Genomic DNA, 22,472 nt, shown 5'->3' on the forward strand with positions numbered 1-22,472 from the left:
AGCAGTCCCCAGAAATACCAAGCTAAGCACGAGTGGGTGATCGCAGGATCAGACTGAAACACACAGTTTGTCTTGAAATGTAGCTTATGATACACTGCTTCTCCTTCTTCAGACGAAGGCAAAAAAAGCTATCGTGCTCCTTATCTGTGCTTGTGCGAATATCGCTACTTCAGAGCGCCAGCTGAAACTTCAGGTAGTTTCATTTGCTGATACTTACCTCAGCCTTTCACAAAATGGCCACAATGACCACTCATATTGTGCCATTTGTCTAAGAAAAATGTAAAAGGTGCATTTTACTTTTCAATTATTTATGACTGTGACAAACTTAAACTTCTTCAATAACCATTCAGTAATGATTAAGGCACGTTAGAGTTTAAAGCTCTAGATTACAATAACCTTTAAAACCAAATTGTTTTCCTTTGCATTGCTGCAGGGCAGAGTAAAGGTGGTTAAGGTACCTTAATTGCATTTCCATTCCTAGCATGTTTTTAAACCATGCTTGGACTAAAATTCCAAAGGTTCTGAAGCTCCAGCTGGAGGAAGCTGGAGTCTGAACTGCAAAAAAGGGGAAAACAAATAAAGCCAACTAAGAAAACATGCACATTTCCTGAAATTAAATCTCAGGCAATTCGGGTGCGTGTAACACTCAGCAATGATGCAGTGCGAAGACGAAGGGGTTAACATCCACACAGCACAGCAAAGGACAGAGGAGCTTGGTTTGATCCAGGGCGCTATGACGGAGCACCTTACATCTGAGTGGTCCTGGCACTAAATATTTCACCTTGGCAATCCTACTTCCAGTCCAAAATGGCTCTTCACTAGCTCAGGCACTTCTGCACGGCAACGTGAAATGCTGGCCCTCCTCACTATATACCCATCCATGCTCTTCCCCCTCACAATCACCTACCAGCCAAAATGAAAACCCAAACATTGCAGCTGATGTGGGCAGGGAGCAGGAGACACAGAGCAAAGTGCTCCCTGATTGCTGCAGTTGTTGACACAGCAGGCTGGAGTCAGGTCTGTTGAGCGCAGCCCGGAGTGACTCATTACAAAGTTTTAGTGTGTTCATTCAGAGGGCAGAAGTTAATCTGGATTCCACTGGCTGGAGGTAGATGACAGCATTTTTTGTTCCTTAGATGGGAGTGGTTGCTTCAAGCACAGGGGCACTGTATTAGCAAGCCTGTTTCTCACCACAGCTTTAATAAGATGTATGAGAGTGCAGCGCTCACTCTCAATTTGTAGGAAGTTGTTTGAAAGCTGTTCTCTACCTCCCGGGCTCACGTGTGATGTGGCTGGGATTTACAACCTCGGTTAACTTCCGTAGGTTTTCCAATTTGCATCTATTTCCTGAAAGATTCAAGCCTAAGGAAAGTGGATGCTAATGTACGAGCCTGTATTTGGATTGGTGAAGCAGATAATCCAAGATTAATTTCATCTGACAAAAAGAATCTATTATTACAGTGTCAAATCCCAGTGTGCTGCTTGTAGCTCTCAGCAAGGCTGGGGATGTGACTCGGCACCTGTGCTCATGCACACAGGTGCTATTTGAAAGCGCCTGGGGAGATTGGAGTGATTCTGACAGGGGCAAAAGTCTCTCTGAAAGGAAGGCTGAGAGCATCCTACCTCATCACCTGGCTTTTGGCTGGCTGGAGCACTGAGCCTGTGTGTGATACTGCAGCAACTATCAAACACAAAACTATGCTGGCCACTGATAAGAGTTGATTATAACCACAAAGCAGGAGTCTTTATCATCTCTAGCCTGGGTTTGAGGTCCTTCACAGAACCACACACAAGGATCTGACAGGGAGACCCAATGCTCTGTATTTCATACACTCCCATACCACAGTCTAAAGTATAGCTTAAAAACAAGTTTTTGATGGTCATATAAACTACAGGCCATGAAGGACAACAGCAAATGGGTTCAACAGTCCTTTAGAAAACTATGGAGCAGATCCAGTTCCACACCAAACACAGAGGTCCATTCAAGGAATCAGCCACCTCATTCAGGTCCATGACCTCTGCTGCCTGATACTCATCTCCCATTACATTTTCAGCTTGAGAAGAGATGTTACTTGACTTTAGCAATTATGACAATACTAGCTGCCTCTCTGACACTCGGAAGTGGTTGCTAGCATTATCTCTATTTCACTGAAGATGTTTTCTTTCATCCAGGCATATCCATGTGCTCATGCAAAGCCTTGAGCAATACTGTCATGGCCCTCAGTGCCACCCTTGTGTAAAGACAGCAATGCTGACCGCAAAGCCTCTGTAGAAACATATCTCTGTGCTATCCCAGCTGGAGACGAACAGCAGTAGATAAAAGAGCACTATACCCTAGCTCACCTCACTGCAACATGGTTATTGTGGTTTAGGCTGGCCACAGCTGAACCCAGGACAATGGTCAGGATGGCCTAGCAGGGAACAAGGCTCTCCATGGTTCATGCAGCCCTGGAGAAGGGTTCCCAGTTGCTGATACAACACCCTTCATTATCTGGCTGTTGGGAATTGGGCTGTCATCCAAACCCCATGGTGTCAAGAAAGACCGATTTCTAGTTACTGCATGTTGATGGCAGGGGAACGCTGAACAACAAGAACTGGGGGAGAAAGACTTCTGGTAGAACACTTGGAGTGAGCAGTTTTTCCAGTCACTTTCACCAACCAAACAACACTGGAGCGGTTCCTTGTTTTTAAGATCAGCTCCCATGTACCACTGGGGTTTCTGAGCTGCACAGCAACAGCAAACCCATAACCCGGAGTGGGGAGCACAACAGAAAATAGGAGGGAATCGTGGCTCCAGTGAACTCACTAGCTCTGAACTATGGAATTGGGCAAGCTTCACAACTGGCTCTGCAACACTGGTTACTGGGTGCAGGCAATGGCTACCTCCTGGCATCATGCTGGGAAAATACCTGAACATACGCACCTATCCTTTAGCAAGCGAACTTGGGCAGGCCCAGAGGACACCCCAGTATGTATCAGTAGGATCCCTCAGTATAGGTGGTCACTGGAAAAGCATTAATGCTGTTTGTCACAGATTGTTAGGGTCCATTAAACTTCAGCACCCTGTTCCTGCAAGCTCAAATACTTCAACCTTCAGAGTAACACAAAGCCTTCACACAACCTTCTGAGGGGTGGAGATGACACCTTTCCAACCTCTGTATGCAAACAGCTTACACACCAGAGCATAGGATTTATTCATATCCATCTCTGCATGAATAAATGCCAGACCTAAAGCAATCCATCTTTCAGACTATGGCAGAATGAGCTGGTTCAATGACCTGCTGGGGCAGCAACTGCCCCTTGATGGTTACAGTAAAAGCAAGTCCTGTCTGATCCATGCCCTGAAGATGATTTGAATTCCCCTTGCTTGCCTGAGAGAAGACACAGAGTGATTACAGGGTTAAGCCATCTCTGTTGGGGTCCTAACTCCTCATATATGCCCCATGGTGCAGAAGGAACTTGTCATGAGACATGACACTGCTCCTCCTGTCAAACTGCATCAGTCTCCTTGGAAGCCACAACTCACGGTGACACATCACAACTGCATCAAGATGCAACACTACCAACATTGTAATGATCCCTAAGTCCCAAAATAAATCTTGAGCCTTTGTGCTGGAAGCAACAAAGACCAATGGAAAAAAAACCTCCAAGGACTCTCTTTCACACTGTGGAGAAAGTGACAGCTCAGAAAATAAGCCCTGGGAGCCTTGGAGAAGCCCAGGAAAGGCTTTTAAAAATGACCCACGAAAGAAAAAATCGCCAGGGTCTGATAGAGATTCTCATCTCCCTGCGTTTAGCTTTCATGTCATGTTAGCTCAAGTCCCTGTCAAAACAAGTTCTTGTTTTGCTGCTGTCAGCACAGTGGGCTTAACATAGCTGAAGAAAAACATCTCGCATTATTCTTCATACTTCATATATCATCTCCAACAAGGCAGATAGCAGAAAACAAGCTGCTACAGTGCAGCTGATTATTGGTGATCATGTACACAGGCAGGCCCAACGATGGAAGAATCCTACTAAATTTTGCTAAGATCTGGTTTTAGTTCTGCAGAGAGGCAGTGAGCAACACAGGGGGAGCCTTCGACTCAGGGAAACATCCAGACTATTAACTACAGACTCACAAACAACATTTTCAGCATTAAGAACTGCACCAGAGAGCACCAGTCTGACAAGTTCCTTTCACATGGTGCCTGTTGTTACGAGGCACTTTAACATGTAAAGATTACCTGCGGTAAGCTAAAAGAAGAGTCGGAAGACTTGAGATGGAACAGACACTGAGAGCAAGTACTGCTAGTAAAAACATTAAAGCCAAACCTGGCACTTGGGCTTTTCCTTTCTCAACCAGCTCGGCTGCTAATTTAGTAGAGATTAACTCACCCCATTCCTCTTAATTATCCCATTTTGGCCAACTCCATTCTTATGGATGGTATCTGTCTGAGCACATACAGTAATTTACAACAGCTACCGGCATCAGTCACAGAATGTTAAACAATTACCTACTTTGTTAATTGCAGAAAAGCAGACATTCTTCTAACAGCATAGCAATAAAATCTTGGGGGATACATCCCTGAAATAACTCATGTCAATTTTCTAAAACATCAGCCATCCCATTTAGGAGAATCCCAGCAGATCTAAAGATGATTTCCCGATACCAAGGTATTCCTGCCAGTGTTTCTCTGTGAACATGTATCTATTTTGTTTTGCATATCCACCCTGTGATAATATCTCCTCATCATTTTCCACTGATATTCAAGAAGGATCCTGTACCGCTCTCAGCAGCCAGCATTATAGCCTTCATCCTCTCTGAGATTTGATGGTTCATTTCCTCTGCCCAGACTAACTTCAGATTGTCAGCATTGCCCTGCAGTTCTGTAACAAAAGTACATGCAAATATGCTTACTTGTACTTGGAATAGACAGTTCCTCATTTCAATTTCCTTACACAGCAAGACAGTGGTGATAAAACAGGTTTAAACCACAGCTTAACATTAAACACCCCTTTGTCTTCAAAGCTTCCATGCTAAATTCTTGGTCATCCCCAAAGACATGCTCAAAGTGGTCTTGCCCCACTCCTTAGTGACCAAACTGAATGTAGAAGTGAAGCTTATTTCTCACTGCTTAGTATGGAAAATGAAAAAGTATGACCCGACTTGAAAGGGATATTCCATGTTTGCGAGTCCAGGCTCTGCTACTATTGGTCCTCATGCCCTGTAATTGATTAGCAACATCCTAGATAATTTTTTCTCTCCACTGTGCCTATGGGAAGGGCGCTTCACAACTGCACTCTGATGGTCAGAAGCATTCTTCCCATTTGCAGCCTCAATTTGCTGAGGACTGGGTCACACAGTCCTCTTACACCGGCATTTCCCTTCAGCTTCAATAACACAGCTGCTTCCTCAGTACCGTTTCTTAGCAGAGAGCTCTCTCAGACCCATCAGCCTTTTATCGCTAGCTACACTGAGACAAATTTTTAGCATCCCCTTACCAGACAGGGTTTCTCTTCCCCTCCAAAGCAATTCCAGCAGATCTAGTTGTCTTTTCTGTCTCACCAGGATGACCTATCTCAGTACCCCACCAAGAAAACAGAGCTGGCACAACCAAGTTAAGGTAGGTGAGATTTGAGCACTGCCTGCTCTTGCGGCAAGGGGCCAAAGGACAGATGAAAACTGGTGAGCCCAAGTTCACCACAGCCTGCTGGGATGCAGCAGGAGGAAACCAACTTGAGCTAAGGTAGCGTGAACACAAGTGCCCCACACCAAGCAGTACACTGAGCTCAGCTACTCATGGAGGCCCAGTTATCAAAGCAAGCTAAGAATTTCTTAAACACAGAAGCTTTCCTTGCCCCCAGAGATGTCATGTTCAGAGAAGGGAGGGAAGAAAAGGACCCTCTTCAATCACTCTCTAGCACCTCAATCCCATTGCTGCAGAAGTTCAGAACCACCTCAGATGTACCAAGATAAAATGCCTGCTTCCAGATGTTAGAGACCACTGAAAACAACTCTTCCCTTCTGCTCCAAGAAGAAAAAGTTCACTTTAAGCTAGACCATTCCCGTGTTCCAGTATATTGCATGGTGCCAAACAGCCAAGAAGGCCGTCAAAGTGTCCTTGCCCATAGCACAGGGGGTGGAAGCAGATAATCTTGAAGGTCCCTTCTGCCCAAATGATTCTAGGTTTCTGTGAATAGGAAGGATGTAAACTGGCTTCAGCACTGCCAACAACAGGGTATGTTCACCTCCTCAAGGTGGGCCCCATTAAAACATACAAACTCTAAGCCGCTAACTCACAACAGGACTGATCTGCCTGTACAGACAGCACAGCCGCAGTCTGTTGTCAGGGAATCCTCATTAAACTCCCTGTCACTTCACTGGACAGAGGTGATATGAGCTACCTGTCCTTCACACATGCTTGCTTCACCTCTTCTTTTATCCAGGCATTCATCAGGCCACAGAGAGGAGAAACCATTTCTTGTAGGATTCAGCACATGCACCTCACCTTCCTGTTGTAGGTTTTTCACCTTGCATCACGCCACTGAGAAAAGCTGGCTATGAAACTGTTAAATGCAGCATGCTAAACACCCTCAACATGTAAAATCCCACTAGGCAACTGCTGTACACACTTATCTCTGCAGCCAGGCTCTGCCATCTTGCTGGCTTAAAAGAAATGTTAATTTTTCCCTGTAGAATGTAGCTGAATTCAATCTATTCCTACCCTTTTCCTTTCACTCATTCTATCACCAGCTCTTTTCTCCATTTGTAACCAGATGCCTAAGGCTACAGCAACATCCTCACAGGGCCTTGAGGTCAGATAGTCCAAAGCTCTCCTGAAGCCTCAGCAAGTTTCACCAGGTTTCACTGGAACAGAGCAAGGAGTCAGGACTGTTCCTGATGATTGTGGCACCTCCCTTTCCCTTAAAACAAGCTGCCTCTCTGCTAAAACCCATTTCACTTGGAGATCAGCACATTCTCAGTATAGAACTCCAGACTAGAAAAACAGGGATCTTGAGCAGCCAGCAAGGACAGAGCCTAGTGGGGCACCTTGCTGTCAATACTAGCAAAGAGCCAGTGTTCCATCTTCTGCCCAGCTGAGCAAGGGACAGAAAACACTTTTTGATCTACAGCATTTGCGCCTCCAGCATTTCCCAGGCATAGTCACGACCGCTCTCTAGATCATTCCAGTTTTCTTGGAGAGCACAAGGCAGCAACCATCTCCAGAGTCACGGTTCATATTAGGCAGCGGTGGTAACTGCACAGACCCCGTAGCAGAGTACTCCAAGAAGAGCTTGTTTCGTTCTCCCCTGCTTATCTTTCCAAAAGTCCCCATACCATCAATGAAAAATCCCTGCCTTCTGCTCTCCCCCTTGGTAATCTCTTCCATCCGAAATGAACAGAAGCAAGACAGGCTGTACTGCAAACCTTACCCCGCATTTCAATCACCTGCAGGGAGGGAAGGGGATATGACCTCCTGCATCCTTAAAAAAGCTCACAATGTTGCATGGGTGTCAGGAGAATATGGCAATAGCCACATGTGCCTAAAGGCACCCATTTTGCACACAGCAAGTGTCAGGTCATATCACACTGAGTTCTTGCAGCCAGCCCTTACACTTGATCAGGCTTCACCAGTTCACACTGTGACAGACCCATCCTGAAAGAAGAATTTGGTACCAGACAGCAGCACAGCAATTCCTGCGTGGTCTTGCTGTAGCATAACATCATTGCAATTCAGAATGCTACACCAAACAGCAAAGAAACAGCAATTAAGAGCTGGATGACAGGAAGCAGAAAGTTCGCACCTGCCACTGAGCCTTTCAGACCAAACTGAAATAACCCACTTGGATTTAATCTCTTCTTCCTAAAGACAAAGCCACGACTCATATGTTTCCAGTCTGCTGATGACAGACGGGTGATCTTGTCAGAGAGCCAAAGGCTTAAGTACAAAATTCCCCATTCCTATTCCTAATTCTGTCTCACATTGTCTTACTCAAGTCACCTCATCTTCGTTGCTCAGCTTTCCCTCCCTGGCAGGGTGGTGGTGGTTATACTTCACCAGGCTCTACTGATCTCAATTTTTGCACTCTGGAATCCATCACTGCTACCAGAGAGTAATTTCTGCTTTAGTTTTTAAAACACTGGATGGAAGATAAATTAATACAGACACAGAGTGAGTAAGCTTCTATGTACGAAGCCATCTGAGTATTTTATCCTACTGCAGGAGGGTGGCAAGAGCGTATGTACAGCATGAAAACCGTGTTCTGGGTGTTCCTTACGTGTCAAAGCCATAAAAGTACCTGTGCTCCTGCTCATCGTAGAGCGTGGAATGATTCTGTCCTTGCTATCATAATTTCTTTTTAATTGCACTGACTGGTACCATCTCCCACGCCCCTGCAAACAGCTCCCCCCAGGGCTGACAGTGAACAGAGAACATTGTCCCCACCATGCTCTCTCCTAGCGAAGGTGGTCAAAGAGCTGCCAGTGCTGAGCATGTCACCAACACTCATGGTCTAGGAAACAGAAGCCCTGTGCAAGCCCAGCCCCACCTCTTGCTGCGCTGGTTTTCTGACAGATGTGTGTGGCATCACTCACTGCACGGAGTGGGGATTTTGCTTATTTTCCTGCAAGCAACACCGAGAACTAAACAAGTAGAAATCAGAACTACTTCCATTATGGACAATACTGGTGTCCAGCAGCTGGACTGGAGCACTCACCTGGGTACAGCTTTTCCCAATGAGTTCTTCCCTGACACAGCAGGACAACGGCAGCAAACTTTTGTGTTTCCCAATGTCAAGCATTTTTTAAAGCATAGTTTTCTGTTCCCAGTGCCAGCTCAAATCTGTGTTTCTATCACTGCTGGCAGCAGCACCAGTTGCTCAGTATCATTGCTCTTGAGAGCTTTTTAGATCCTGTCTACTTTCAAATTACACTAGATATAAAATAATGCCCAGCTGCACACTAAACAGCCATTGCCAAAACTCAACCTTCCAGCAGGCAGGGCTCTATCAGGCAGCAGCCCAGCAAGGTTGGTCTCCTCTTAGCTCTGTCCCTGTCTCTGTGCCATCCTTTCCCCTCCTAGCTTTCACCCAATGCACCTATTTGACGAGAGTTTGCATTTTGATTGTAGACAGTATATGCTGCCATACTGTAAGGACAAATGGTTTTATTTGTCAACTGCTATACAACGGCTTGCTGCCACGCTACAGAGGTTCCAACAGTCCTGAAGTGCCTTTTGCAGACTTTAGTTCATTGCCTTAATGGGAAGGCAACACTGTTTAGGGTATCCACAACAGAAAGAAAATTATAGTGGGATGCATCTGAGTTCTCTAACACACTTGTTAGACCTCGTTTTCTCTTTCCAGGAGTACAATAATGCAACAAGTTGTATTTCTCCAGCTTGGAGTCTAACTGCATTTTGCAGAAACAGGCCATCCCATAAGATGTCTGGCACTTCTACCACCAGCTGACTCTTTGCTCACTGGGGAGCACTTGCAGAACAGTCTCAGGAGAGTCTGCTGCTGTTTCTGATGTGAAAACCACCTACCAGCAAGGACTCACTTCTGGCAGCTGAACTACACATGTTCACTTCCAAACACGGGTGCAACTTCAGACCTTTCGGTGCAGTCAGGGCTATAAGGCTGTCTCAGCTTTCCGATGATGAACACAAGAACATCTGTGCCACTTGTGGAGGTAAAAGAACAAAGGGAAAGCTCACAGTTGTAACACAGAAGGCTCTGCCCCTTTTAAGCCCTGCAAAACTGTAACACTACATGGTGTGCTCTGGATTCTGAGTGGTCTCCAAACTGGACCTGGGAAGCACTAGGTGACAGGGTGAAGCAGGTATTTCTTATAGGAAAAAAAAAGATTCTCATTGTCATCCCCACAAAACTTCACCAATCAGCAACATCAGACAGGAATGAACACCAGGAATTCCTGGCCTATGATTCTGCTACTTCTGCAGAAATCCACTGGTAAAGAGCACACCTCTGAGGCACCCTTCCGATATATACATGACATTGGAATGGACACAGGTTGTTTTGTGGATGCAAAGCCACTGTGTTTGCACATCCACTTCCTGCACTTGGGTGTCGAGGTCTAATACATGCAGACAAACACAAGCGCAGACATCTTAAAAGCTGTTTTAAAACTCAAGTGTTTATGCAGCTGTGATCAAGTCATTTTAATTCCACCAGAGGAGAAGCATGGCACAGCCATGTGATTGCAAAGTTTCCTTGGCTTAGCAAATACCTATGTGTCCACTGGGCTGCGGCAACGCATTATTCACACTCCTTTAATTCAGCTCTAGCACAGAACAGGACATTTTGGTTTAAATCACTGGGAAGTTAATAGCTCTTCATTCTGGTGGTTTAAACAAAAGCAGCTCACGGCTCAGTAAGGATAACCATGCATGTGGTCATTCACTGCTCAAGCTGAACTTTATCTTGACCACCTGCAATTATACAGTCTGAGAGTACAAAATAATCTGTCTAGATTATAGGGAAAAACTACTTGTATATGAAGTTGCTTTCTTCTGAGTACAGCTCTGCTCCAAACACCTTCATGATTTAGTTTCAAACTATAAACCTGCCAGGGTTTATCACAATGCCTCCTTGTCTAAGACCTCAGTGCAGAGAAGGGGACCTGTAACCCACTCAGTAGCAGGCAATGTTTCAGCCACATCCAGCTGATGCTGTTGGATGTCAGAGCATCAGCACCAGAGCCAAGCTATGGAGTCCTACACTACATTAGGACTTGGCATGCTTGAGGCTGTTGTAGACACAAAAACCACTAACTGGAACAGTTTTGCCCACTTAAAAGCAAAAAAAAAAAAACACCCACATTTATCTCAGTGGTCAGTGTGAGTGCTTGGGAACAATGCCAAAATGATATTTATCAGCCTGGCTGAAAGGGTTCTAGCTCAGCTGTGTAAGTTCGCATCAGGGAGGTCACCCTGATACAGCAAGCGGCCAGCCTGGGAGTACTCAGCATGCTAACTCTTAGACTATTCCATTTGTGTTAGTTATTAGGCACATGTAAGAGAGTTTTGAAATGAGCTAACTTAAGAACTGATCTGCTTGTGTGTACATGGCAGACCAAGCCAGCAGAGAGGAATCAGACAATATACCTGCTGCTAAAGTGAGGCAACTTGCCAGTGCCTGGTTATCACTGTGCCAGGAGGTATTGCTAGCAGTGGGTGAGAGTTATCACCACAGCAAGAGATGTAGAGAAGGAGAAACTGCAAAGTGAGGAGTTCAGTCTCCAAACTCACCTTCCTCTGTAAGCAGAGCCATGCTTACAACACATCTGCAGCCTGGCTGTGCCAGTTTTAAGCACAGCACTGCAGAATAAAAAGCAGGGATGGCTTTACACTTCAGCAAAGCAGCAGCTGTGCAGGACAGCTGATGGGCAGGATGGCTGTGGGCCCTCTGTCTTCCATGGGAGCCCTGTACAACCTGAGGGGCTGCTGCTGAAGAAGGCACAGCATATATAAAGCCAGTGACTTCTGCTGGGAATGAGTGTGTGGAGGGAAGGCCTTTCCCCGAAGCTGCTGTAAGTACTACCCGACTTTCATACTTCTTGCAGCTAATCTCTGTCATTTGGCTGAGTCTCATCTATGGCCTCACTCCACCTAGCTCAACTATTTTCTTACACCCCCTGCTGCAAGAACCACCCTGCATCACCCTTCTCCTTGGGTCAGCAGGTCAGCAAAATGCAGTTTTATCTGTACTGCCAACTGATCTTAAACCAAACTGCCAAAAAAGCTGCATGTGCTGCCCAGACCTTTCAGTTTCAGGGAAGAAAGGCAGTTTGGCTTAAATCTACTCCCTTTCACCCCAAGCTAGCACCCCATTGGAGTAACAGAAATCTAATTACACGTAACAGCTGAACAAGGTAAATAATACCAGCACAGCTGCCTCTGCAGCAGTCCTTGCTTCCTCATCTCCCACTTTGCTTATCACAAGGTGCTAACATGAATGCAGCATTCACCAGTGGCTCCAGATAGCTGAATCATTGCAGTTAGGACATGACTGAGCCAGAAGGGATGGGGTGGGAATGCTGTTATTCCCACATCCCACTAGTGTTATGTAGCTGGGAGCGAGCTACCTACACCCAGCTGTGCAGATAAGGATCTCCAGCCTCTTCAGCACCCTGGTAAACTCATTCAAAAGTTACAGGAAAAAATACAATTACAGTTAAAAATTAACAAGTATTATACTATACCCAGCAGTCATCATTTTTCCTTCTGCTAGAACTGTGCTCAGAACAGGCTGACATGAACAGGACACATGTGGGTCAGTGCCTGCCTAAAAAGGCCAAGATCTCACCTGGGAACTTTCAGCGCTAAAGCAAAACCAGCAATCCATTACCTTGGCTCTAGCCTAGGCTGTTGACCCTGTCTGTTCCCTGACATCACAACTGAAAGGAAATAAAAGAAGGAGAGGATTAAAAATACATCTTTGAACCTCTAAATCCCAGTTCTTCCTTCGAGTCCTCCCAGAAAACCAAGCCACTTGCTCAGGAACATCTCACCAACAATGGTCACAGTTCGAAAGAAAAAAGGCCCTGGCCATGAGATCAGCCTCACTTTATAATGCAGCGCCGCTCCCGCAGGAGCCAATTGCTCCAGCAGGAGGCTGGAGGCAGCAGATAAGCCTTAGCTGGGTGATAGGGATCAGCTGCCCGGTTATCAAGGGAGTACAAAAGAAAAATCAAATAGATTTTGATTTAGTAGTTACAGCTTTTCATATATCCTGGGAAAAGAGAAGGACCAGGGAGGGGGAAGGGGGAGAGAGGAGTCTTTTCCAGGGTGTTATGATGTCAGATCTTTTTAGCAATGAGTTTCTAGGTTAAGCAGTTACTGAGACATGCGGCTGCAGAGAACTGCAGTCAGCGCAGGCGTCTGTAGGAGGAAGCTGAAAGTGGTGGAAGAAAGGCAAAGCATAGCACATCTAAGGGCTGCAAACCCTGCCTGGAGTAAGCAAGACACAGGATAGCAATGACAGTCACCCCCAACAGGCACAGAAACAAAGAACAGCAGCACTGTACCCTCAGGGAGCCACTACTCCCAGTATTACAACTCAGCCGTGCGATTCAGGTGGTAAGTTAACCTAGTGCTTCTCCCACACGTGACCCAAGCTTTGGGCTGCAATTCCAACTAAGTGTCCATTGGCCTCCATGCTCTACGTCCAGCTCTAACTCTTTGGCAGGAGCAGATCACCACCAGTGGATTACATCAACAGACATCAGCTGTGTTGCTGTTTTAAGTCCAGAGGCAGGCAGAGGAAGATAACAGACTGGATTTCAGTGCCAGCAACAGAACAGGCAATGGGTGGCAACAGCCAGCCAGGCAGAAAGCAGTAGACAGTGCAGTGGAAAGGAGATGATCCTTTGATTACATGAAATTTGACCCAGTAAGCTTGGGATTCAGGTATAATTCTGCTCTCAGCAAGGACAAGGGATTTACATTTGTAAAGCTCTGTATATTCAGCTAAATATTAGCACCTCTGGCATAAGCTTCCAGTCAGAAGTTTTGGAAGCTGCAGCCACTTCAGTCACGAGGAATCTTTCACATAGCATATAAAAAATACTCTTTAACACACCATGGCATGCAATTAGGCTTACAACCAAAGCCTACAGGAATTTTAAGTCGGAATTTTCCCTGGCATCATGGGATCAAGGGCATAAAGAAGGCCAGGCCACTGGACTCCTTTTTCCTGGCCCCTTGGCAAGTGCCAGGAGGATCTCGCATCTGCTGCTCAGCCCACAGAGCACTGTGCTGGCCTGCACAGCACCTGGGGAGAGCATCCAGCCCCATGTCACTGCACCAAGAACCAGCGGCATGTGGATCTCATGTGACTCAGGCACAAAGAGGGAGACAGCATCTCCACTCTGCTGCAAGAGAGACTCATGGACCACTCTTCCATCTTCAGCAAGCTAAACACTGTATCTGTACTCCTGTAATCTACTTCCTAGCTCCATCTCCACCCCTGTTAGTTACTGTCACAACAGGAGAGTTTCTGGCCTGTCACAGAATGGCCTTTCTTATTAGGCAGGAAAACAGGAGGAGATAGCAGGCAGGATGACACACAGAAATTGCCAGAGATGCTCTCTCCTTTCTGCATGGCACTGTCCATGGGCTCCCCCCTTGGCTGATGCAGGACAGAAGGTGCAAAAGCTTCAGTAACTGGTATGGAGATCCCAGCCTTCAGGTATCCACCCAGTCCCTTAGGAGGGACTGAGTGCCATGGTGCTGGGATGCTGGCTGTACCAGTAGCATCAGGCATCTTGTCTGCCACTTCCTGGCAGGGACTGGATGAGGAAACCAACTGCAAGGAGTCTGGATTGAACCCACCTTCTCCCAGGGAATGACATAGGCCAAAAGGGCTAGGTCTGGCAGGAGCTCCGAGTTATTCTAGACTTTTCTGCATTAGCTGCTCCCAAGGACATCTCTAGTCCAATTTCAGATATATCTGCTATTGAAGCAAACCTTAACTCTGGTGTTGGTTGGTATCTTATATAAATCTGCCTTTTGAAATAACTGGTCCTCCCTGAATCAGCTGAGCAAGACCATGACATCCTTAGGCAGATAAAACCGCTCTTTTCAGTTAGGACCTGCTTCCTGGCAGCCTTTCCAGACTCAGATTTTAAGCACTTCCTATTGAACAAAACAGGTTATTTAAATGGAGAAAAAAAATGTAACAGCAGAGCTCTTTCTCCAGCTCATTGTCTTTGGAAACACAGGACTGGAAGCTGCTGTCCCAGAAGACTGAGCTGTCCTTATCTGAGGCACCCTGTTAAAAGGCTTGGAATCACTTATTAATTTAGTGAAAGCTCCTTAATTTTGATTCTTTGTCTGCATTAATTGATTTGCTATCAATAACCTGCATTGATTAGGCCTCCAGACCTGGCAGCCGCTGAAGATGAAGAGACAGAGACTCTCTTTCAGAGCAGGAGCTCAAAGCCTGAAATGATTAAAAAGCACCAAAACGGCTGATAAAGAAAAAAAGTGTCATTCTTCTTCCATGCGAGTATGAAACCATGAGCAGTTAACCCTTTTGTACCTAAGAATGTGCTCAGGTCTAAGGTATTTGTGTAACCTACAGCTATCTATTAGATGCAATCCATTTTGCCATTTTAATTAAAATATTACTGATGCACTGAAATACCTGACAGGATGAGAGCAGAGGGAAGAAGATCTTATCTGCTTCATCCACAAAGAGAACTCAGGCAGGCTGGCCAAGTCGCACTCTCAGATCCCTTCCAGCAGATGGCAATGTAAAGACCGGTTGAAGAAGTCAGATTTAATTTGCAGCAGATCCAAACCAAATGCAACAGTAAAATTTAACAGTCATCATTCTGACAATAAAGTTTTGAGGGCTGAGAATGGATTGCTAGTCTAAAATGCCAGGAAACCATTAGCCAAAATAGCTATCTGTCAGAGAGGATGCTGTCACACGGCTCTGAGCTGGTCTTGATTCAGTATCTACTTCGCATGAGCTGCAAGAAGGGCAGAAGGTCTGGATGTCCACATGTGCTATTCCTTCTACAAAAGGTACTGTTTAGGGATAGCTCTCAGGCCATCCAAGAAACGATGTTTCAGGACATACACTAGACATGACAGCTGTAGTGTCAGACACAGCTATCCTGTGTGCATCTGCAGGGTGTGGGGGAAATCACAGCCAGTGCACATGGGGTCTCAGGTGGCTTTGGCTGCTTCAGATTCCAGATCTCCAGCAATGGCTTGCTAAACAGCACAAGCCCAGGTATTCACCCTAACCCAGAATCTGAATTAATCCAGATGGCCACTGCCCACCAAAGGCACTTCTGATCTTTGAGACATCCAACTGCTGTAAGAGCAAGGCAGAGTGGCTGGCACTTTATTCATCCAAGCTGTGTTAACAGCCCCGATCACCACCTGGGAGCGATTGTGACAGTGCAACCCCTAACAGCACACCTTCCTACACCTGCGCTTTTCCTCTCAGGACACGTATCACTAGAAAAAACCCATGTCATTCCTCTTACAGCGTGTTCGGTGGCAGCACAGTGCGGATAAGGTACAGCACAAAGGAAGAGACAGTTTCTGCCCTGCAGAACAAGCTATCAGCTGCTGGTCCAGCAGAACCACGTTGGACGACGTTTTGAGAACCCTACACAAATGCAATGTGAATTACAAGCCATGGTTGAAGCATGCCCTGCCTGACAGCTTCCAGTTCACAGAGCTGAGCTTCTGCACAGGGGAACCAACACCAACACAAACTGTACTGAGCTTCCAGAGTTCTCTTCTGACAATAGCATACAGCTACCAGTATTCTAAATCCCTTCCTAAGCATCTCTGCCTCTCTTCCTCATGTGACTTTTTAACATCCCTCAGCCTGTCTAGCATATTTGGCTATTCCTTCCTTTCTTTTTCTCCCTGTATATATTACAGGTGGGCACTAAATATCCCTCATGTTTATTTACTGCATGTGTCCTGCACACATCCAGAAATCCCAGAAAAATGGACAAAATTCCTAAGTTTTAGCTATACAAAATTTGTGGGATAACAAGGAATTGCGTTGGCATCCCTGCTCTGGCCTCACAGAGCGAGGAGGGATGTGCTCCCAAGTGCTCAGGCTCACAAGCAGCTCTGGAAACGGTGATTTACCTTTCTCCAGGCACCCAGCCTCTGCCACAAAGCACTGTGCGCTGGGAAGGAGCCATCTTTCACATCACAGGAGAATCAGCCCACTGAAATGAAAGATTCTGCATTTTCAAAAAGTCCCTTCCTTTTAGTATGGAAGCTATGTCAGCTTGAGTGTCCTCCACAGACTAAATGTGGATAACGGTTAGGACAGTTGAGCACTGGAAGAGATTGCCCTGGGAAGTCGTGGAGTCTCCATCATTTGAATTTTTCTGAACAGGCTAAACAGTCATGTGTCAGAAATGGTTTAAGTATGAGAAGTCCTGCCTTGGGGAGCAGAGGGAAAGGAGAAATGACCTCATGAGCTCTCTTTCCTATTTCGGCATTTTAAATATCTCCCCTATGGACTGCAGAATCTCTACTTGCCCCCTCAGCTGACCACAGCACATCTTACCCTAAGCCCTGGTGTTCCATGTCTGTGTGTTGCTAGAACTCCATTCTACAGTAAGGGTGGCCTTCTTCATGCAGTGCTTCAAGAAATCCCTTCACAATAGTTTCCTACATTTACAAAACGCTGAGGGATGGAAAGCACAATGCTGTAAATACATCAGAATCTCCATGTTTTAAAGAACCACTTTTATTCCTCCTTTTAGCACATGACTAGTAGATCAAAGTAATTGAAGGCTTTCTCTGGTATCTCCCAGATACTAACACCGGGTGTACATGTATCACGGTGATGTGCACAGTATGAGAGCGAGGGAGGTAAATTCTTTCCACCCACAAAGAACAAAAATAGTCTAAAATAAGTCATTCAGAATAAAAGCTTAAACCCAAGCAAGAACAAAAGCGAAGGCTCGGGGAAGTGGAGTCTGCACCCGCTGCTTATTTTAAGATCCTGCCCTGACTTTTTAGACACTTAAAGCTGCAAAGCAAAGCAAATAAAATCTGATCAGGAATGTTATATAGCCCGCTATTTCCAAATATCAACCCAGGATCTTGGAAGCAATAAAGATTCAATAACACTCCACAGACGCCAGTTCTGAAAATCCAAAGGGAAAAACTGTAACAATTAAGGCCAGATACAGATATGTAATATACATTGCACAGATGTTTTATGTCCCTGCAATTATATATATGTCCTCAAAAAAACAAAAACCCGACCTTCATTAACTCAACGTTACAGTTGTCGTATATTCCACATGAAAAAGAATCAGCAGAAGTGAAGGAAAGCACTCATCAAAATATCACCGCCATCCAGGCTAATCACATACACATTCCAGCAAATTAACTTCTGACATGCTCAGATCCTGGCCTTCCATGGGTAATTATTACACGAATATTTCCAGTGTTGCCTCTTCAGTCTCACAAGATGCATCTAAAGTAAATATTTTTGGCGTGAAATTGGCAGCATAATTTTACACACCTACTGGTAAGCAACACACATACATCCTTTGGGGATACATACATCATATGATCATTTATGAAGAACCCAGACCAGCATGTGCAAGCCTATTAGAAACGAAAGTTCATCATCCGTTAATGAGAAAGTCTCTGCTGAGGACACAGCCTCCGATGCAGACTATTAATTCCAACCTCAGCACCTTAAGACTGCTTGCTAAGACCCACAGGCAAGCCAGCAATCACATAGCAGGCTGTACTTAAGAGGCATGCGTCTGAGTGCGACTGTGGGGAGGTGGATATGTATATTACCCTGCCAACATATTAATACTGTCCAACACTCCTGAGTTGCTGGTAGACAGCAGTAACTGCGTCAGCAGCAGGCAAACTGAGCCACAGAACACTCCCATTTTCTGATGGGCAAAGGTGAATAGCATTCAATTTAATCTTCAGTCATTTTACTTAGTGATCGGTTCTCTCAACCTATAGCCAAAGAAATTCTCTCTGCTTCGGAGGCAGAAGGATCCCAAATTCCATTGTTCTTGGAAGGTTTTTTTTCCTGACCCAAGGGAGAAATTGGAGGGAAATAATTACATTTGATAACAGCTGGCTTTCCTTTCTTGGTATCCCACCCGGTGTTTGGAGAATCACTCACTCCAGAACCAGCCTAACCCATAGCAGCATTCAGCTTTAATAGCAATTTAGCTGCAAGACCTCTGACTGCTCAAAGACTCAGAGGCAGCGCAGTAATGCACACTATGTTTCGCCTTCCTCTCCAGCAGGTGTTTAAAGCAGCTCACAAGGGTATTTAGATACCTCAGTTTACCTTGAGTTCCAAAAATAAGGCAGTCAGCTAAACACCATCCAGCTCTGAGCTTGAGCTTCAAAATACAATAAAATGATGTCTTTTTGAATTTTGACAACTGGTAAAAACCCAAGTCTATCAGTTCTGATGAATAATCTGCTTTGAGCTGAAACCCTGCGCTGAACTGCAGCTTCTCTCAGCATTAACAATATGGATAGACGAGCAGAGACTACATCTCAACACACAAATTAGGAGGGGTAAGCACTAGGTATGCAGATGATGTATTGCTGTTGCATCACCTTTTGTTTGATTAGTGATTACAAAGTAACTGCCTCCCTGCCCAAGGAATGAAATCCAGTAGAGTCCTTCTGAAGTAAACATGGCATTTACATATATTCACCTAAAACCTATGAAATACTTTGGTCTCCAAGCAGCGTAGTGCTAATAGTCTTTGTATATCATTTGATGCTATCCCCATGCACAGCTCGTTAGGCACTGAATTCTTTCTACCATCCATCCAACAATCTAACACAGATGTCCCCCACATAGCAGATGCAAAACACTACTTCAATCAAAGGTAATAATAAAGGAACTTGATTGAGTTAATGGAGTATCATATGGGGGTGGTGTGGTCCTTGAGCCCATTTTCCCCCTCCCGCTTTGATTTCCTCTCATATCTATCCTTTCTAGGGAGTGGGGAAACAGTAGCAGGGAAAGGAAAAAAAGTCAGGTTTGTTAGCAGATCTGACATTTGGGGATGAGAATGCTATTAGTCACTGTCACTGAGACAAGATCAATAAAAACTGACAGAGATCGCATTTTCTTATGTGTACAAATTCCAGGAAACAGCGACAGCCACACCAGCATCATGATACCGAAATGAATCCAGTGCTTTTCCTCCCTTGAGTTTTTACTTTTGTCTTTTCATCCTGCATAACAGAGCTTACAATAGAGATGTTGCTGAGTGTCTCTTGTGGCTGTGTGCACTGATGCTTTTCCACTGACTCCAGCAGGGTGCTGTGCTTTGTACATGAAGGGTTTGGGATATGGAAGGTTTGACAGGATAAGCAAAGGGGAAAAAAGAAAAGGTATTTTGCTGTGATCAGTGCTCAGACTCAAGGGAAGGGGACAGAAAAGGTAAGAAAGCTACAGACAGCACAGTTCTGTACATTTCCATGTTTGCTTTGTTTCTTGATCACTGTGCAATTAACTCTGTTCCTGAGTGCTGTGGGTCTCACACGGGGAATGGAAGAGAAGTGCTCTCTCACTGGGGTGCTCATGCCTTTTGCTTGCTTTAGGTCCTTTATAGCTAGACTCATCTGTAATGAGGCAAGAACAGTTGCCCTTGCTTGTTGAAAAAGGCACTGTTTCCTGCACAAAACCCCATCCCTTTGCAGCACAGGAGAGAGGATACTGCTTATGACAGTGGCCTCCAGACTCTTCCTACAGAGCCTCAGCAAAAAACAACCCCATTAAAATAACACAGCTCATCTGCTCTCCCCAAAAGTCTGCTCCTTCCCTCCGACCAGTCTGCCACTCAGAATAACACGGGTTTGTGCGTGCTTATTTTGAGGGTACAGCTGAACTAGTGGTATCAGTCTAACAGACTGTGTGCCCATTGCACTGCTCCTAATTACAACAAATTCACTGGGGAGGAAAGGAGCATGAGAAAACTCTCCAAGCATACTCCCTAAAACAGCACTGCCAAGTCTCACCTCTTACTTAACTGTATCTGAGGCTTTCACTGAAGTTCCAATGCCTGGATTGCACAAACAGCAATTGCATTTTAAAATAATGATTTCTACAACATTTAATTGAAAATGAACACGTAGCGTGCACGTCTGTTATACTCAAACCCCTACACATATATACTGCTGTGGTTTTATAAACATGCACACTTGTAAAGATCAGAGATTTTAAGTCTGTATGGTGATTTTAGGAAACCTAGCCCATAATGTTTTGATGCAAACACCTGCTCCAGATTGACATTGCTACGAAATCCTCAATCGTTTTCTGTTCTCAGGGCACATCGCTGCCTGAGCTACAGCTTAACCTCTCTTGAGAAAATAGTCCCAAATGGAGCGAAGGAAACCCATTCACAGCTAAATCAAACAGCGAGCATTGCCAGAGCACACAAAGACAACCAGTTACTCCTAGGAAGTGAAGGCTCAAGATGCTGCTTGAACAAATGGCTTTCCTGGGCTTCTAAAATGCTAACTATGCACATGCTTATTATTTACATCCAAGCTGGTTAGCATGGCTAATATTTCAGGAGACACATTGTGCGGCTGTAATACAACTCGAGGAACACCCTATATTTCACTGTTATGAGGTACCAGAACAGCTGAACAACACAGCTCTTTCTGTACACATTGCTAGCACATTCAAAGCTGGGAAATACTTTGTTGTTTGTTGCAAACATGCCTTTCTTATCTATAAGAACAGCAATAAGCATGATGCCTTACACTGCCCTAGAACCTTACAGCCCTTTCAGGGCACTCAACACCCATCTCTTCTAGTTCAAAGAGTGCTGGCACCTCCACAATTCAGACAGCAAGTAGAAGATTAAACACATTTGTGAGTTAAGACTACAACTCGGAGCTTCTTCCTGCTGGGTGCCTGACACTGTAAAATAGCGATGTTCTTTCTGTTACAGAGGTGCCAGTTACTGCAAATTAAGAAGCTTAGTGATACAGGACAAACAGGATACAAATGTGAAGGACATTCTTAACTAATATAGAACATTATAAATGTGGCAAGTATTACGGTTTTATAGACAGTTTTTTCATTCTAGCCAGGATAAAGGGCAGACACATTGCCAGAACAACACTTTTAATATTAATTAGACCCTTCTAATCCCAGAAGATGTTACCTTAAAGCATACACCCCTCCTTTAGCAGACTATACATTACCGCAAGGCAGGAACCCAGAGGCTGGGGAGCTTTAGAGCTTCACTCTCTACACCCCACTTTTTGATCTGTATTATTTCTGATGCAAGTCAAAAAAACCCAATGCAACAGAAAAACCAGCAGAGAAACAAAGCACCATCTCTTTCAGAGCAAGTAGAGGACAATATCGAAGCAACTAAACTTGCTTACCAGTCAAAGAGAGGGCACAAAGCAAACAGGAACCACTTGCCACATGGCTACTTAAGGCCTCCAGCTGCTTTGCACGGCCAAATTTAAAGGGCCAGCACGGAAAGGGCTGTGGGGGTGAAATAGTATCTCGTTTTACAGGGTAGCTCTATGTATGGAGGGCAGCCTCAAAGGAGGCACTACTTGTGGCTGTTGTGTCCAAGCAATGCATCACACACTGAGTTTTACAACTTGCTCTTGGCGCATGAGCTTCCCGGAGTGCTGTTCACCCATTACATTAATTCTCTGAGTCTACACTCATTGTATTTGACGGGCTGCAGAGCAGAATGACTCTGGGATGAGATGGCTTTTTCTATGCATTAAGTGACACTGTAAGGAAATGCACTAGAGATGGATACTATTAATAGTTAAATCACATACACCTCCTTTAGATATCAAAACAGAGCCCCAGGCCTTCCAAGCCAAAGGAGGAATCACCTGTAGCTGGTATCAGCAGAAGATCCCTTTCTGGCACATGATGTCAGAACCACTCAGTTACATGTGCATCAACTGCATTTCTACGCAGTC

At 45.1% G+C, this 22,472-nt stretch overlaps 1 protein-coding gene across 3 annotated transcripts in view; it reads right to left on the reverse strand.

Moving 5' to 3' along the window:
* LOC136018156 (high mobility group protein HMGI-C-like) overlaps positions 1-21,974 on the reverse strand; it is a 53,303-nt gene extending 31,329 nt beyond the window's left edge. For 2 of the 3 annotated variants that reach the window (XM_065687143.1, XM_065687138.1), the window contains exon 1: positions 21,909-21,974. The gene's annotated coding sequence lies outside the window, so the exon portion shown is untranslated. The remainder of the gene's footprint in view (positions 1-21,908) is intronic. The other variant, XM_065687139.1, reaches the window with a different exon arrangement.
* Positions 21,975-22,472: the final 498 nt, after the last annotated feature.

This window comes from Lathamus discolor, chromosome 7 (genome assembly GCF_037157495.1).
Source record: "Lathamus discolor isolate bLatDis1 chromosome 7, bLatDis1.hap1, whole genome shotgun sequence".
NCBI lineage: Eukaryota > Metazoa > Chordata > Aves > Psittaciformes > Psittacidae > Lathamus > Lathamus discolor.